Raw genomic sequence first — 19,594 nt, 5'->3', positions numbered from 1 at the left:
TCCATCACCCAAAATAGCATATGTTCCCTTTTGTAGTCAACCTCCTATCTCACCCCTATCCCTGGAAACTACTCATCTATTTTCTGTCCCTATGGATTTGCCTTATCTGAATGTTCCCTATAAATAGAAACATACATGTGAAACTTTACCTAGCACAGTGCCTTTTAACCAGGAGTAATTTGGCATCTAGGGGATATTCTCCAATGTTTACAAATATTTCTAGATGTGACAACTGGGGTAGGTTCTACTGGGATCTAGTAGACAAAAGTCAAGGATGCTACTAAATATCTTACAATGCAAAGGATAGCCCACACACAACAGAGAATTATCTAGCCTCCAAATTCCATGCTACCAGGATTGAAAAACTCTGACATAGCATAATCATTTTGAGATTTATCTACATTATGACTTACATCTGTTATTCAGTCTTTTTGATTGCCAAATAGTTTCCCATTTTGTGGATATATATATACATATAGCATTTTGTTTATTCATTAACATTGAATGGATATTTGAATTGCTTCTGTGTTTGATATCTTTTGAATATTGCTACCATGGACATTTGTGTACAAAACTCTTTATGGAGATATATTTTAATTTCTCAAACCTAAGACCAGAATTCTGGATCCTATAAATATTATTTTTGTATTATTAGCCATTCATATATCCTTGAATGTATATCTATTCAAATCTTGTGCTGATTTTTAAATTGGTTTTTATGTCTCATTATTATTGGGTTTTTAAAATATATTTTAGATATAAATTCTTCATCAGATATATGATTTATAAATACTTTCTTCCAGTCTGTGACTTGCATTTTTATTTTCTTAATAATAGTTTTTCAATCACAAGCACACACACATCAAGAGTAGTAATTATATTAATATGACTTTAAAAATTATCAGAAAAATATATGATATAAACATAAAGGAGAGTTAATCTAGAATATTTCACTTAGCATTTTTTAAATCCTAAATTTGGAAAGATCTAATGTACTCCCTTTTCTGTTTTTAACGAGATCTTCAGATAAGGCATTTACAATGGAGCTTTTTTTTTTTTTTTTTTTTTTTTTTTTCCCTTCTCTGTTTAATGATCTCGATGGGGAATGAATTTAGAATCTGTTTTGTTTGGTCTGTTTCTCTTTTGAAGTTATAACCAGACATCTAAGAGAACTTTCCATTCATAATTGAAACCAATCTGCTTGTGTTCTATCTTCTAGAGATAAAAATAACCTGGCTCATATCCTTTACAAAAGAAACCTGTCTTGAAAACAAGCTTTTCAAGCATCTGGGTCCTCTTTTCTCCATGGTAAACACTACACCCTGTGCTTGCCATAGTGTTTAACGTTTTCAGTCCTGAGCAGTTTGAAGATCATTAAAACACTTTTCATTTTCTCCACATACCTTTCAAAATGAATAGATACTCCTAATATTTTAGTATATGTGCTGCCGAAGCGAGCACAAGATACTCCTAATAAAAGACAACCATATTTGCATTTTTAAAACATGGGCATCGTTAAACTTTCAATGATACAAAGTTACAATTAATATATGCATGAATATGAGTTTGGATTTATTTTTATTTTATTTATGAACAGCCACATAAGTTTTGCCCTGTTGATATGCATATATGCATGGTGGGCCATTTGTTATTATGCTGAAAAACTATTATTTATTCTAGTATTATAGAAGTTACCCTAAATAAATAAGTTTAATATTTATAAAAACTCTGTCTTCAACATATAATACTGAATAATACTCATTGTACATTCAAGAAAAATATGCCTTTGAGTATTCTAAAATTTAAAAAAAGCTTACTAACTAATAAGAATACATGATTGAGAACAATGTATCATCAAAACAATCATGTTTGAAAAGATATTTTAAAAATGAACAAAATGCATATATTTCAATAGACAGTACACTAATTGGTTGGTTATTGTGTCATGTGGTTGCCATAAATTTGGGACTGTTTTTCTATGTGTGGGCCCCATGGTGGATACTAATGTGAAAAAAAATATGTTGAAGAAAAGAAACAGTATTTAATGAACAATCCGTTAACGGTCCTATTATATTGAGAACCAAATATGTAGTAAGTGCTGATGTTAAACATAAATAAAACAAAAGTGAATAAGATAAGCAGTTATGAAATGTAATATCTATTGGGGAAAAATTCCTTCATACAAAAAATATTCTGTACATGTTTCATATAATCCTTATAAGAACTTTATGAGATTTATTTAATCATCTCTATTTAACAAATAAGCAACCTAACCCTTAGAAGGATACCGTTCTATACCCAAATACATGGAAAGAAAAGTCATGTTCTAATCCATGTTTTCTAACTGTAACATCAATTTATTTCCTACACATTTTATACAACAGCCAATATGTTTAAAAGTAAGACTCATAAGAGTTTCTAAGATTAGAAATAAGGCAAGGTTGTCCTTTCACACTGCTATTCAACATGGGGCTGCAAGTTTTAGTCGGTGCATTAAGGCAAGAAAAGGCCCTAAAAATCATTCAGTTTGAAAGGAAAGAAATAAAACTGTTTCTACTTACAGATGACATTATGGTCTATTTAGAAAACTCAAAAAATCTATACATAAACTCAGAACTAATAAGTGAGCTGAGCAAGGTTAAATGTTGCAAGATTAACATAAAAAATCGATTGCATTTCTACATGTTAACAATTACCCACTGGTATTAAAAATGCAGTGAGTTTACAATTGCTCAGAGAAAGGAAACACTTAGAGATAAATCAAATAAAAGTAAACAGTATGCTGAAAGTTACAAAACACTGATGAAAGAAATCAAAGAAGATACAAATAAGATCACAGAAGACATATGATGTTCGTGGATTGAACAATTAGGATGCCATTCTCCCCTAATAAATACATAATTTAATGTGATTTCTATCAAAATCCCAACAAAAATTTTGTTGATGTAGAATGTATATGGAAAGACAAAGAAACTAGAATAACTAAAACAGTTTTGAGAATGAAAAATGAAGTTGGAGAAATCAGTCTACCTGGTTTTAAAATTTATTATGGAACTTGACAGATGGATAGACACATACATAGATCAATGGAAAATAACCAAGAACTCAGAAACAGAACCACACAATATACCCACCAGATCTTTGACCAATTACAAAAGTAATTCAATGGAGGAAGGTAGTTCTTTAAAAACAAATGACACTATGGCAGGCAGTTGATCATATATAGGCAGAAAAAATGAATTTCAACATAAGTCTCACACTTTATTAAGAAGTTAACTCTGGGGCACCTGGGTGGCTCAGTCGGTAAAGCATCTGACTCTGGATTTGGCTCAGGTCATAATCTCACACTTCACAAGTGCCAGCCCTGAGTTGTGCTCTGTGTTGACAGTTAACTGCTTGGGAATCTCTCTCCCTCTCTCTCTGCCCCTCCCTGACTCTCTCTTTCTCTCTCAAAATAAATCAATAAACTTAACAAAAAGAAGTTAACTCAATATGGATCTCAGATTTAAATGCAAGACATAAAATTATAAATTTTTAGAACCAAAGAACATCAGATCTCAAGCTAGGCATACATAGAAGTTTTGGACCTATTACCAAAAACATAATTCATAAAAAGAAAAAACTGATAATTTGCACTTTATCACAAGGAAAAATGTTTGTTTGGCAAAACCCTACTAAGAGAATGAAAACACAAGGTACCTACTGAGAGAAAAAAATTCACAAATCACATACCTAACAAAGCACTAGCACCTAGAATATATGAAGAACTCTCAAAATTTAACTGTAAAAACAAGCAAACAATTCAATTTGAAAATTGGCAGAGGACATGATAAAACATTTTATTGAAGAGAATAGGTGGGAGAGTAAATTAGCCATGTGGGCCATCAAAATTAAAAGCGTGATGAGATACCACTATAAACCTATCAAATTGACTAAAGAATTTTAAGAAGTGACAACATAAAGTATTTGTGAGGATACAGGGAAACTCTATCACTCATAAACTGCTGGTAGGCACACAAAATGGTACAGCCCCTCTGGAAAACAGTTTGGCAGTTTCTTAAAAATCTTAACATGAACTTGTGCTCGCTTTGGCAGGACGTACTAAAAATCTTAACACGAACGAGCATGCAACCTAACAATTTCACTCCAAAACACTTGCCCCAGAGAAATAAAGACTTCTGTTCACACAAAAATTGCAAATTGCAAATTGCAAAAAAAAAAAAAAAAGCAAATATTCATAGCAGCTGTATTCATTACAGCAGAAAATGGGAAACCTCGATATTTTTCAACAAAGGATTAAACAAATTAATAAATCCATACTATGTATTTCTAATCAGCAATGGAAAGGATTGGAGTATTAAGCTATTAAATTCAATAATTTGAGTGCATCTCAAGGACATCATTATGAATGAAAAAAGCCATTCATCCTATACAATATGATCCTATTTATATATTTGAAATGATTACATTATAGGAATGCAACATAGGTTAGTGTTTGTCAAGGTTTAAGTAAAATGTGTTGGCAGGACAGAAATGGAAGTGGTTCTAAAAGGGCAACAGGAGAGATTCTCATGTTCCAGAACTCCATCTGTCAATATCTTATAGTTTTGTCTTATAGTTTTTTAATGATGTTACCTTGGGAGAAACTGGTAATAGATACATGGTATTTCTCTGTATTACTTTTTACAAATCCATGTTAATATACGGTTATCTCAAAATATAAAATTTAATTTTAAAAAAGAGTAATGGTGAGGTAACAAATGAAGTTCAGCTAGAAAAGGAACCATGTGGCTTAAAATCAAGAGACATTTCCATGACTTATGCCCTTGGAATCAGAAGTTGGTAACTTGGATCCTATAACTTAAGCTAGTCAAGGGGTATCAAAAGAAGTTTAGAAAGGTAACTTATATCATATCATATATCATATCATATCATATCATAAGATATGAAAATAAGAGTATAAATAAGAAAAAAGCATGAAAAAAGATATTAGACTTATCATCTAGACACTTTTATAATTTAATTGTGTTTAATACAATTCTGGTAAATAAAATTCTACTAATGTGTATTTAATGTCCTTTTAATAAAAAAGTATATTTGAATGTGATTATAATTAAATACTTTGGTAAATTTGATCTAAAGAGTTTATAATGCTTAAATATTTAGAGCTATTTGTTTATTAAATTCACAAGTCCCGAATCGTCTCCTAATATTTAGAAGAATATCACTGAACAGGTTTTGTCATTAGTAAATTGAGCGTTGAACAATCATGTTTGTTGGTAGTTGACATCTTTTCCTATGCTCTCAAGCTCCTTACTCATTACGCAATGACACAAACACTGAGAACTTTTTTTTTTTAATTTTTTCTTTTAACATTTATTTATTTTTGAGACAGAGAGAGACAGAGCATGAACAGGGGAGGGGCAGAGAGAGAGGGAGACACAGAACTCGAAACAGGCTCCAGGCTCTGAGCGGTCAGCACAGAGCCCGACGCGGGGCTCGAACTCACGGACCGCGAGATCATGACCTGAGCCGAAGTCGGATGCTTAACTGACCGAGCCACCCAGGCGCCCCAAGAACTTTTTAATTTCACAGAGAGATCAAAAGAATTCAGGACCTCAGCTCTTGTACCATTTATCTTTGTTTTTGGTTTCTTGGCCTGTTTCCTTTTTGTTTTCTACTTTCTTTTCCTTGTGGGTATGTGTTTCCTCCACATTGCTAATAAAATTACAGGGAGTGTTTGAGATAATGGAAGAGATTGAGTTGTCAAATCAGACTCCCACGAGGTAGAGAACTACTAATAGGCTGTAGTAAAAATTTAAGCCGGGGTGCCTGGGTGGCTCAGTTAGTTAAGCGTCCAACTCTTGATCTCAGTTTAGGTCCTGATCTCAGTGTTGTGAGTTCAAGCCCTGAGGTGGGCTGTGTACTGGGCATGAAGCCTACTTAAAAAAAAAAAAAAAAAATCAAGCACACTAGTTATCCTGAGACACAGGTAGCACAGAGGTCCCAGGTCCTTTCTTGTTGTATTGGATATAGTCTGCCCAGATTAACACATGAATTCTTTAAGTAAAGTAAGTCTCTAAGTCCCTAGCTAGATTTTTTTTTTTTTTTTTTTTTTTTTGTATACAGAAGAGAGCTATTTTGGTCATGAGACATTTCATTTTATGCTCAGTGACTAATTTTTGTGTCACTTTCCGAAGAGCCACAATCCAGAAATAAATGAATCCTAAGACATGAGCAGTCCTAGACAGCCAGAACCGTCCTGATAAAAGTGTTCCCTGATACGACTCTCCTATTAGAAATATTGGTTTCTCTGCCAGTTCACCTGCCATTATCAGATTTATAATGAGATTTAGCTAGGTCACCCTCTGTCTTTCCCGGGGATGCACTTTTTGAAAGGAGAGACTGCTTTGCACACCCGCTGCTGGCTTATTTGTGCCCCAGGGCTTAACATAATACAACCCACACTCTAAGTTCTTCCCAAATTGACTGTTCTTCATGTTCTTCTGGACCCGTCTGCTCCAGCTACGTCGTGGTTATTTAGTCCTTAATGCCACAAGGCAATACCAGTTTGAGGTTAGCTTCAGGTGACCTCAGTTTTCGCCCTACCAGCTGAATGACTCTTTCTTCACATCTTCCTTTCCTCTACCGTAAAAGAGGGTCATAACAGACGGTTTTTAAAGAGGCTTTGATTTATTCTATTCATTGGATACATACTCATTTTTTTTTCTTTCATGACAAGCAAATCCCTGTTACTTCAGGTCACTTTCCAGTGGCGACCTCCCACTCCAGTCTTCAGCCGACGGCTCAAATTTACAAGCAACAAATTTAAAAAGCCTCATCCTAGCTGCATCTCATTTTATTCCAGTGATTTATTGGATAGTCTACCTGGATACTCTAGATTTCAGAAACTGATAAAATGATTAGATGGCTTTCCCCCCACCCCCTTCCTTTATATTCTCTGAGTTTGTTAGAGACAGACAGTTTATTTCCTTCCTATTTGGCACATTCATGAAATGGCATTAAGTAATAAAATGAATAAACTCTTAGAGAATCCAGATATCATATATTTGGTAGCTGGTTGATAGTGTATCACAGGATTTGTGCTATTTAGTAGTAATATCATCTACGTCGTCCTAAAATCAGTATGTCAGGGGGAAAACGAGGTAATAATTACGCTACCCCAAGGATTCCCTACGTTGTCATGTTGCAAAAAATTGTTGTAATTGTATGTGGTTGCTGATATCTTCCATAAGTGTGTACCATGGTGTCTTGTCGATTAGCAATAACCATTCATTAATCTTAATGTTTATAACTATTTTCATGTACAGTTAATGGTGGTGGCCAGTTAAGACATACCTTAAAATGTAGCAGGATGTGATTCTCCATATGACATTTCTAATTACAGCCAGAGTAGGCTGATTACAGCCTTCCTAGACATATTTAAAAAGCCTCAAATCTAGAAACACATTTTGTTTGGACAACTGATAAATAACAGTGACAGACGGAGCAGCCTGCTGGGTAGCAATTGGAAAAGCAAAGAGCTGAGAAGTGCATAAAATCCACCAAAAAAAAAAAAAATGTTATGTGTTTTAGCTGTCTTAACGTTTTACCTGTTTCACCTGAAGCTTCTGTGTTTCCCTCTGTGACTCCCCCACCTCTCCTTTTGCTTGATCCAGAAACCTTGGACCTTTCCTCCTCTCATACCCCAGATCCAACCCAAAGGGAATGTCAGAGAAAACCAGAGGCAGACAGAGGTTAAAATGGCGAAGAAAAATTTTATTCAGGATAATTGCAGTAAGGGAGAAGACACCTCAGTGTAGAACTGAGCTCCGTTTCTTTCCTTTACTTTTTATGTTTAATATTTTTGAGAATAAGATCAGAGGGGGTTGAGAGAGAGAGAGAGAGAGAGAGAGAGAGAGAGAATCCAAAACAGGCTCAGACCTGTCAGCACAGAGCCAGACACAGGTCTCAAACTCACAAACCTTGAGATCATGACCTGAGCTGAAGTCAGACACTTAACCAACTGAGCCACCCAGGCATCCCATGGCCTCTGTTTCCAATACAACAGGGACAAGTGGGGATTTATGGCCAGGAAGCAGGGGAATCAGTGGATGGGAAATTTACCAAGAAAAGACATGAAATCTAGGAAGAATTCTGGCTGCATCAACCTAAGAGGATTTCTGCTGAAAGCTGGTCAGTTTGACCAGATACAAAGGGTGAAGAGTGAGGAATCCTGATCAGATATCAAGGGTGATCTGGCAGGGTTCATGTTACAACTGGATTTTACAAGGAAGTGCACAGATGGGCCTAGGAAGATGCAAGAGCCTGACTAAAGTTTGGTCAAGAATCTTTGTCGGGGAAACTTTCTGGCTCTACCATCACACCCATGTAACATTTAAACATTTCTCTCCATGTCTATTGCCACCACCTCGTCTGAGCTTTTTACCACTCACCTGAATGACTTCAAGAGCCTTCTCATGGCAATCCCTGCTTCTTCCCTCTCTCTCTCTGCTTCACCGAATACAGATTTTTACAATGTAAGTTAAATCCTTTTAAAATGTAGAATATCACTCTTGTCAACTCTTCTCTTTATACTTTGGTTCAAAACCCACCCCAGTTGCCAAGGAGCCGTTACTTGACCCACACTTTGACCTTTCCAGCTCTTCTCCTCCTGGCTCTCTCCCGCCGAGAACACCAGCCTCCTTGCTCCTCTCTTCTTCCAATTTGTGGTTAAATCTCAGCTATATAACAAGCCCTACCTTGAATTCCCTTTTCAACAGTGCAATCTGCTACAGATCCTGCCCATTGTCAATCCCGTTAACGTGGCTCTACTTTTTCTTTTTTTCCACAATAACCACTTTTACCGTGTTATATGATTTATTCATGTTTATATTTATTAATTATTATCCATCTCCTCCCTGATGTAAGCTCCACAGAATGGAAATCTGTTCTTTTCATGTATCCTAAGCTTTTAAAACATACGTCTGGGCTCACTAAATATGTGTTCAACGAATGAACGAGCACAATTTATTTATTTGTTTCCAAACAATCACACTAAACCAAAAACATTTATATTGGATCTCACTCTGTGCTAGATGCTAGGGACACAAGAAATGATAATAAGTGCTTTCTGACCTAAAGGAAGTCACAGTCTAGTGGGAAAGGCAGACCATGAATAAATGATTATAATACCATGCTGAATGGATGTGGGTGTATATATTAGGAACTTATGGCTCATGGTAGAGATCCATATTCCTCTTCCTTTTTATTCCCAGACAGTACTTTTGTGGCATCCTTTTATCCCACACTACTATTTTTATTCCTTAGGCTCCATTTTATGATTAGCATACGGTTAGATAGAATGTATTCTTAGGATTTCAATACTATCAGGGCTCACCCAATGTGGAATACTAAGGCAATATCTTTGTTACAAAATGCCTAGGGAACTTGAAAAGTTCCCCATGATAATAGGTAGGTAGTCTAAGTTATATGGTGCCCAGAGGCAAGAAGAAGAAAATAAGATCATGAGATGACAGGCCCGGGGATGAGAGTCTCTATAATTGAGGTGATTGTGTTTGCTTTCTCTTTCTCCTCCATTGTCCCCAATTTATTATTTGGGAAAGTGGCTTGTTATGGAGATGGTAAAACTGGGAAATATGTAACATATATAAAGCTGTCTGAAAGTGTATTATTTGAGCTGGGCTTCAGTTACTGTGGGATATGTCTTAATGATGTGAAGTAGCCTGGTGAAGCCAATATTGTGCTTTTAAATATTAGAAGGCAACCAGCCTTTGTTTTCCTCTCCTCCTCCTTCTCCTCCTCCTCCTCCTTTTTAAAAGGTACAAGAATATTTACCGAAGCACACACATGATGGCAAAAACAAAGCAAATCACAACAAAGCCCTACAAAATTGGAAACGAAATTAGCACCCATCAATCAATAATGGCTGAATCTACTTTGGTGTATCACCACTGCTGAATACAAGACAAATAAGAAAGCGTACCGTAACAAATAGAACCAAGAAGCAGGTATGTGAATTCAATTATCTTCCATTAATCCAGGCATTAAAGACACTGGAGATGTGTACAATATCACTGTTTTTTAAGTTTATTTATTTATTTTGAGAGAGTGAGAACGTGCACATGTGTGTGCACACATGCAAGCAGAGGAGGGGAAGAGAGAGAGGGAGAGAGAGAATCCCAAGCAGACTCTGCACTGTCAGCACACACCCCAGCAAGGGGCTTGATGTCATGAACCGTAAGATCATGACCTGAACCAAAACCAAGAGTCAGATGCTTAGCCGACTGAACCACCCAGGTGCTCCTGTACAATGTCACTCTTAACATTGGTTTTTGTTTTTGAAACTATAGGCATTTTTTATTAAATATATTGGTTGTGTTAACATGTATAGGTCTGTTGTTATTTTAAGTGAATTAATGCATAAGTATTTTGACAAAAATTTTCATGGGATAAAACTTATAAGGAAACTACAAATTTCAACAGAAGAAAAAGGCAGCAACCCCCTAGAAAAATTGGCTAATGAACTGAGAAGTTTTCACAAAAAGACTATCCAAATGACTTATTATATAAAGAAGTCCTCAATTTTATTATTTAAAATATATATAATAATCATAGCAGTACTGCACCAATGTTAATTTCTTGGTTTTTATTATTGTCTTAAGGTTATATAAGATGCTAGCATTAGGGGAAGTTGGATAAAGGGTATGCAGGAATTCACTATATATATATTTTTTTTGTTTTATGGAGGCATGGTTCAAAAACAAAATTCTATATATTTAATGTGCACAAACTGATGTTTTGATATACGTATGCATTGTGAAATGATCCCAACAATTCAGTTAATTAACATGTCCATCACTTCACATCATTATCTCTTTGTGTGTGTGTGTGTGTGTGTGTGTGTGTGTGTGGTGGGAATACTTAAGATCTACTCTCTTTGCAAATATATCAAGCATACAATACATGATTATTAATTACAGTCATTATGCTGTACATTAGATCTCCAAATGTATTTATCTTCTGTAACTACAATTTTGGCCAACATGAAATCCTTTAATGAAATCCTTTGAGGAACATCTCCCCATATACTCCACCCTTAACTCCTGGAAGCCACCATTTTACTCTTTGCTTCTGTGCATTTGTCTGTTTCAGATCCCACATAGATGAGGTTTTGCAGTACTTGCTTTCCGTGTCTGGCTTATTTCACTTAGTATAATGTCCTCCAAGTTCACCTCTATTGGCAAAAATGTCACGATTTCCTCCCCTTTAGGGATGAAGAGTATTTCCTTTTGTATATATACTACAACTTCCTTATCCATTCATTCATTGACAGACATTTGGGTGGTTTTCAACAATCGGTTATTGTGAGTAATGCTACAAAGAATATGGGAATGCAGAGATCTCTTTGAGATTCTGATTTCATTTCTTTTGTGTAAATAATCAGAAGCAGGATCTCTGGATGGTATGGTAGTTCTATTTTCAATTTTTGGAGGAATCTCCAAATGTTTTTCCACAATAGCTGTACCAATTTACGTTCTCACCAACAGTGTACAAGAGTTCCTTTTTCTCCACATCCTCTCCAACACTTGCTATTTTTTGTCTTTTTGATAATAGTCATTCTAACAAGTGTGAGGTAACATCTCATCATTTTGATTTGCACTTCCCTTATGATCAGTGATGTTAAACACTTTTTTCATATATCTGTTGGTCTTTTGTAGGTCTTCTTTGAAGAATTATCTATTCAGGTCTTTTGCTCATTTTTTACATAGGGTAATTTGGTTTTTGGTTTTTGGTTTTTGCTATTGTGCTGTTTGAGTTCCTTATATATTTTGGATATTGACCCCTATCAGATATATACTTTGCTAATATTTTCTCCTATGCTGTAAGTGACCTTTTCATTCTGCTGATTGGTTTTTTTCCCCTCTGCTGAAGCTTTTGCAGTTTGATGCAATCCCACTTGCCTATTTTTGCTTTTACCTTTGTGTTTTCAGTGTCATATCCCAAAGCATCATTGCCCAAACCAATGGCAAGAAGCATTTTCCCTCTGTTTTGTTTTGTTTTGTTTTTTCTAGTAATTTTATTCTTTCAGGTACTACAGTTGTCTATTATCTACTTTGAGTTGTTTTGTAAATATGTGAGATAAGGGTCCAATTTCATTCTTCTGCATGTGGATATTCAGTTTCCCCAACACTAGCCCCATCTTCTTCAGTTTTCTCTGCTGATATCATAGATCCCACAGCTGCTGAGGGGCAGCTGCAGCTACGAGGAAGAGACACAGGTGTGCACAGAGAACAGATTGTTTTGGAACCTCAGGGAGAAATGGCTCGCTTAACTGGAGAAAGGCTTTTATGGAAGACTTCCTGCAGAACGAATAAAAAATGATGTTAAGATGAGTCAAGAGAGGAAGGAAAGATGCATTGTAGGCAAGGGGGCAGCATGAACCAAGGAATAACAGGCAAGAAACCCTACGTAGGATGTGGAGGAAATACCTAGATGTTCCATGTTGCTGGGGTTCTAAGTCAAGCAGGAAGCATGATACGTAAGATACGAGAGATTGCAGGGTTTCCCATATCCTTCTCCTTCCTTCCTTTCTCCAATCTGCTCTCCTATGTACGCTCGCTCTGGATGATTTAATCTGTACCTGTTGATTCAACATCTATGTCTCTCATATTCCTGTATTTCTAGCATCAACTCTCATTTCCTTTGTCTTCTAGGCTCAATGATGTGAGCATTTTTTTTTTCTCAAGCAGTGACTTGAACACGGGCTCTTTCTGTCATGAGTCTCAGTAGTGTCAGAGTCCTCTGCTTTCAGCTGCATGGATGTGTGTGTGTGTGTGTGTGTGTGTGTGTGTGTGTCTGTGTGTCTGTGTGTGTAAGTGACAAAGGTGTGGACCGTTAAAGATAATTTCAAGCCAGAGCTGAAAATGGCTTTCATTTCTTCTGTTCAATTCACTGATAAAACTTGTCGCGTCATGTCACCTGCATACAAAGGACTTTGGGAACTGTGACCTTCTTGTGCATCCAGAGGAAAATACAATAACCTGATAAATACATTGTTTCAGTCACATTACTTATAAATCATTGAAATTTAATAACAGGAACTTTGAACAGTACTTACTGCACAATAAAAAATGTATTCAATGATAGATTTTTATTTATTTTTTTATTTTTTATGTTAAATATAATTTATTGTCAAAAGTTTCCATACAACACCCATTGTTCATCCCAACAGGTGCCCTCCTTAATGCCCATCACCCACTCCCCCCTCTCCCCCACCCCCAATCAATCCTCAGTTTGTTCTCAGTATTTAAGAGTCTCTTATGGTTTGCCTCCTTCCTTCTCTGTAACTTTTTTCCCCCTTCCCCTCCCCCATGGTCTTCTGTTAAGTTTCTCAGGATCCACATAGGAGTGAAAACATATGATATCTGTCTTTCTCTGCCTGACTTATTTAACTTATGATAGTACTCTCCAGTTCCATCCACGTTGCTACAAATGGCCAGATTTCATTCTTTCTCATTGCCAAGTAGTATTCCATTATATATATAAACCACAACTTTTTAATCCATTCATCAGTTGATGGACATTTAGGCTCTTTCTATAATTTGGCTAGTGTTGACAGTGCTGCTATAAACATTGGGGTACAAGTGCCCCTATGCATCAGCACTCCTGTATCCCTTAGGTAAATTCCTAGCAGTGCTATTGCTGGGTCATAGGGTAGATCTATTTTTAATTTTTTGAGGAACCTCCACACTGTTTTCCAGAGTAGCTGCACCAGTTTGCATTCCCATCAACAGTGCAAAAGAGTTCCTGTTTCTCTACATCTTTGCCAGCATCTCCTGATTTGTTCATTTTAGCCACTCTGACCGGTGTGAGGTGGTATCTCAGTGTGGTTTTGATTTGTATTTCCCTGATGAGGAGTGATGTTGAGCATCTTTTCATGGGCCTGTTGGCCATCTGGATATCTTCTTTAGAGAAGTGTCTATTCATGTCTTCTGCCCATATCTTCACTGGATTATTTGTTTTTCGGGTGTGGAGTTTGGTGAGTTCTTTATAGATTTTGGATACTAGCCCTTTGTCTGATATGTCGTTTGCAAATGTCTTTTCCCATTCAGTCGGTTGCCTTTCAGTTTTGTTGATTGTTTCCTTTGCAGTGCAGAAGCTTTATCTTGATGAGGTCCCAATAGTTCATTTTGCTTTTAATTCCTTTGCCTTTGGAGATGTGTTGAGTAAGAAATTGCTGTGGCTGAGGTCAAAGAGGTTTTTTTTCTGCTTCCTCTTCTAGGGTTTTGATGGTTTCCTGTCTCATATTCAGGTCCTTCATGCATTTTGAGTTTATTTTTGTGAATGGTGTAAGAAAGTGGTCTAGTTTCATCCTTCTGCATGTTGCTGTCCAGTTCTCCCAGCACCATTTGTTAAAGAGACTCTCTTTTTTCCATTGGATATTCTTTCCTGCTTTGTCAAAGATTAGTTGGCCATACATTTGTGGGTCCAATTCTGGAGTCTCTATTCTATCCCATTGGTCTATGTGTCTGGTTTTGTGCCAATACAATACTGTCTTGATGATTACAGATTTGTAGTAAAGGCTAAAGTCTGGGATTGTGATGCCTCCTGCTTTGGTTTTCTTCTTCAATTTGGCTATTCAGGGTGTTTTGTGATTCCATACAAGTTTTAGGATTGCTTGTTCTAGTTTTGAGAAGAATGCTGGTGCAATTTTGATTGGGATTGCATTCAACGTGTAGATTGCTTTGGGTAGTATTAACAATATTTATTCTTCCAATCCATGAGCATGGAATGTTTTTCCATTTTCCATTTCTTTGTATCTTCTTCAATTTCCTTTGTATAGTTTTCAGCATACAGATCTTTTACATCTTTGGTTAGGTTTATTCCCAAATTTTTTATGATCCTTTGTGCAATTATGAATGGGATCAAATTCTTTATTCTCTTTCTGTTGCTTCATTATTCGTGTATAAGAATGCAACTGATTTATGTAATTGATTTTGTATCCTGCTGAGTTCATGTATCAGTTCTAGCAGACTTTTGGTGGAGTCTGTCGGGTTTTCCATGTAGAATATCATGTCATCTGCAAAAAGTGAAAGCTTGACTTCATCTTTGCCAATTTTTGTACCTTTGATTTCATTTTGCTGTCTGATTGCTGATGCTAGAACTTCCAACACTATGTTAAACAACAACGGTGAGAGTGGACGTCCCTGTTGTGTCCCTGATCTCAGGGGGAAAGCTCTCGGTTTTTCCCCATTGAGGATGATATTGTCTGTGGAATTTTCATAAATGGCTTTTATGATGTTTAAGTATGTTTCTTCTATCCCGACTTTCTCGAGGGTTTTTATTAAGAAAGGATGCTGTATTTTGTCAAATGTTTTTCTGCATCTACTGACAAGATCATGTGGTTCTTATCTTTTCTTTTATTAATGTGATGTATCACATTGATTGATTTGAGAATATTGAACCAGCCCTGCAGCCCAGGAATGAATCCCACTTGATCATGGTGGATAATTCTTTTTATATGCTGTTGAATTCAATTTGCTGGTATTTTGTTGAGAATTTTTGCATCCATATTCATCAGGGATATTGGCCTGTAGTTCTCTCTTTTGCTGGGTCTCTGTCTGGTTTGGGAATCAAAGTAATGCTGGCTTCATAGAATGAGCCTGGAAGTTATCCTTCCCTTTCTATTTTTTGGAACAACTTGAGAAGGATAGGTATTATCTCTGCTTTAAATGTCTGGTAGAATTCTCCAGGGAAACCATCTGGTCCTGGACTCTCATTTATTGGGAGATTTTTGATAACTTATTCAATTTCTTTACTAGTTATGAGTCTGTTCAAATGTTTTATTTCTTCCCATTTGAGTTTTAGAAGTGTGTGGGTGTTTAGGAATTTGTCCATTTCTTCCAGGTTGTCCAGTTTGTTGGCATATAATTTTTCATAATATTCCCTGATAAGTTTGTATTTCTGAGGGATTGGCTGTAATAATTCCATTTTCATTAATGATTTTATCTATTTAGGTCCTCTCCCTTTTCTTTTTGAGAAGTCTGGCTAGAGGTTTATCAATTTTGTTTATTTTTTTCAAAAAAACAACTCTTGGTTTCATTGATCTGCTCTACTGTTTTTTAGATTCTATATTGTTTACTCCTGCTCTGATCTTTATTATTTCTCTTCTTCTGCTGGGCTTTGGGTGTCTTTGCTGTTCTGCTTCCAGTGCCTTTAGGTGTGCTGTTAGATTTTGTATTGGGGACTTTTCTTGTTTTTTGAGATAGGCCTGGATTTCAATGTATTTTCCTCTCAGGACTGCCTTCACTGCATCCCAAAGTGTTTGGATTGTTGTATTTTCATTTTCATTTGTTTCTATATATTTTTTTAAATTTCTTCTCTAATTGCCTGGTTTACCCATTCATTCTTTAGTAGAATGTTCTTTAACTTCCATGCTTTTGGAGGTTTTCCAGACTTTTTCCTGTGGTTGATTTCAAGCTTCATAGCATTGTGGTCTGAAAGTGTGCGTGGTATGATCTCGATTCTTTTATACTTATTAAGAGCTGTTTTGTGACCCAGTATATGATCTGTCTTGGAGAATGTTCCATTTGCACTGGAGAAGAAAGTATATTCTGTTGCTTTGGGATGCAGAGTTCTAAATATATCTGTCAAGTCCATCTGATCCAATGTTTCATTCAGGCCCTTGTTTCCTTATTGATTCTCTGTCTAGATGATCTATCCATTGTTGTAAGTGGAGCATTAAAGTCCCCTGCAATTACTACATTCGTATCAATGAGCTTCCTTATGTTTGTGCATAATTGTTTTATATATCTGGGGGCCGCCAAATTTGGTGCATAGACATTTATAATTGTTAAGTCTTCCTGATGATAGACCCTGTAATTATTATATAATGCCCTTCTTCATCTCTTGTTACAGCCTTTAATTTAAAGTCTAGTTTGTCTGATAGAAGTATGGCTACTACAACTTTCTTTTGACTTCCAGTAGCGTGATAGATAGTTCTCCATTCCCTCACTTTCAATGTGAAGGTGTCCTCAGGTCTAAAATGAGTCTCTTGTAGATAGCAAATAGATGGGTCTTGTTTTTTTATCCGTTCTTTTACCCTATGTATTTTGACTGGAGCGTTAATCCATTTACATTCAATGTTATTATTGAAAGATATGGGTTTAGAGCATTGTGATATCTGTAGGTTCCATGCTTGTAGTGGTGTCTCTGGTGCTTTGTGGTTCTTGCAACATTTCACTCACAGAGTCCCCCTTAAGATCTTTTATAGGGCTGGTTTAGTGGTGATGAATTCCTTCAGTTTTTGTTTGTTTGGGAAAACCTTTATCTCTCCTTCTATTTTGAATGACAGACTAGTTGGGTAAAGGATTCTTGGCTGCATATTTTTCCTGTTCATCACATTGAAGATTTCCTGCCATTCCTTTCTGGCCTGCCAAGTCTCAGTAGATAGGTCTGCCACTACTCTTATGGGTCTCCCTTTGTAAGTTAGAGCCTGTTTATTCCTAGCTGCTTTGAGAATTCTCTCTTTATCCTTCTATTTTGCCAGTTTCACTATGATATGTCATACAGAAGATCGATTCAAGTTACATCTCAAGGGAGTTCTCTGTGCATCTTGGATTTCAATGCCTGTTTCCTTCCCCAGATTAGGGAAGTTCTCAGCTATGATTTGTTCAAGTACACCTTCAGCTCCTTTCTCTCTCTGTTCTTCTTCTGGAATTCCTATGATATGGATATTGTTCCGTTTGATTGTATCACTTAGTTCTCTAATTCTCCCCTTGAACTCCTGGAATTTTTATCTTTCTTATTCTCACCTTCCTCTTTTTCCATAATTCTATCTTCTAATTCACCTATTCTCTCCTCTGCCTCTTCAATCCGTGCTGTGGCTGCCTCCATTTTATTTTTCACCTCATTTATAGCATTTTTTAATTCAGCATGTCCATTTTTTAGTCCCTTGATTTCTGTAGCAATAGATTCTCTGCTGTTCTCTATGCTTTTTTTCAAACCCAGCAATTAATTTTATGACTATTATTCTAAACTCTTGTTCAGTTATATTGCTTAAATCGGTTTTGATCTATTCATTAGCTGTTGCTACTTCCTGGAATTTCTATTGAGGAGAATTGTTCCATTTCATCATTTTGGCTAGTTTTCTGTCTCTTATGTGCTTTAAAAGCTTGTTGTGTGCTCTGCACCTGCGAGCCCTGCTATATTAAAGGATGGTCATACACTGTTCAGGGCCTGACCCTTCAGGAGGTGTTTTTTCCGAGATTGTTACTTGCTCTCTGTTGTTGTGACTTTGGTGACTTTATTACCTACTCATAGTGATATTTTGGACCCTCCACCAGGGGTGCTTTGGTTTGTTCCTTGGAGTAGCCCTTTGTGGCAAGGTAAATTTTCTTTACCAAATATTTCCTTGTCTCATCTTCCTGTGATCTGCCTTCTTACCTTTTGAAGCACACTGACCCCCTCTCTCTTTCCTTAGCTCAGGATGGTATATAAGGCTCAATTGCTTGCTGTCTTTTTGGAGTCTCATATCCTTGTGGGGCTCCTGTACATAATTATGAGGGCTTTTCTACAATTAACTTGACTGACTATTGTGTTTCATCTGTTCAATGATAGATTTTAAAAATCTTATGTGGAAGTTCCACTTCTAGGCTAGTAAAGTAAAAGAGATTGGACTTAGCACACATCACCTCCCTCTCACACACTTGAAAAACAACTGAAAAACAGACAAAATACATGAAATTGGAGTTGTCAAGATAGTAATATTTAACAGAAAACAAACACAACAAGCTTTGGGAGGCCTGGGAATCTCCATTGGTGGAGCCTGAGGCTCTTGATCTCGAGGTTTGTGGGTTTGAATCACACATTGGGTGTGGTGGATCTTACTTAAAAAAAATCAAATCTTGGGGCACCTGGGTGGCTCAGTCGGTTGAGCATCCGACTTTGGCTCAGGTCATGATCTCGTGGTTTGTGGGTTTGAGCCCCTCGTTGGGCTCTGTGCTGACAGCTCAGAGCCTGGAGCCTGCTTCAGATTCTGTGTCTCCCTCTCTCTCTGCCCACCCCCCACTCACACTCTGTATCTCTGTCCTTCAAAAATAAATAAACATTATTTTTTTTAATTTTTGATTTTTAATTTTTAATTTTAATTTTAATTTTTGATTTTTAAAAATAAAAAATTAAAAAAATTAAAAAAAAACAGGACAAGGTTTATCTGTAATAGCCCCAAACTGAAAAAAAAAAAAACAAAAAACAAAAAACTGCCATTAACAGGTAATTTGATAGACTGTAGCATATCCACAGAATGGAATAAAACAAAGAGATAAAGGACTGAACTGTCAATAGATAAAGCCAACAACATGAAAAATTCTCAAAATAATAATGCTGAGGTAAATTCACCAGAGAAGATGAAATACTTACTATTTGATTACATTGATATAAAAATCCAGAAAAGGCAAACTAACCTATAGTGAGAGAAAGTCTATCCATGGTTGGGGGGTTGGGGGCGGTACTTGGAAGAGGGGAAGATGAGGGGAGATTACCAAGGGGCATGAGGAAACTTTTGAGAGTA

General features: G+C 36.4%; 1 long non-coding RNA gene across 1 annotated transcript in view; it reads left to right on the top strand.

The window, feature by feature from the left end:
- LOC147578417 (uncharacterized) overlaps positions 1 to 10,025 on the top strand; it is a 117,293-nt gene extending 107,268 nt beyond the window's left edge. Inside the window, exon 4 of the long non-coding RNA XR_015254264.1 lies at positions 9,843 to 10,025. This is a non-coding gene — a long non-coding RNA (uncharacterized LOC147578417). The remainder of the gene's footprint in view (positions 1 to 9,842) is intronic.
- Positions 10,026 to 19,594: the final 9,569 nt, after the last annotated feature.

Source organism: Puma concolor, chromosome C1 (assembly GCF_028749965.1).
Source record: "Puma concolor isolate L17-30 chromosome C1, mPumCon1.1.hap2, whole genome shotgun sequence".
NCBI lineage: Eukaryota > Metazoa > Chordata > Mammalia > Carnivora > Felidae > Puma > Puma concolor.
The sequence above is the reverse complement of the archived record's forward strand: the minus strand, read 5'-3'. Positions and strand labels throughout refer to the sequence as shown.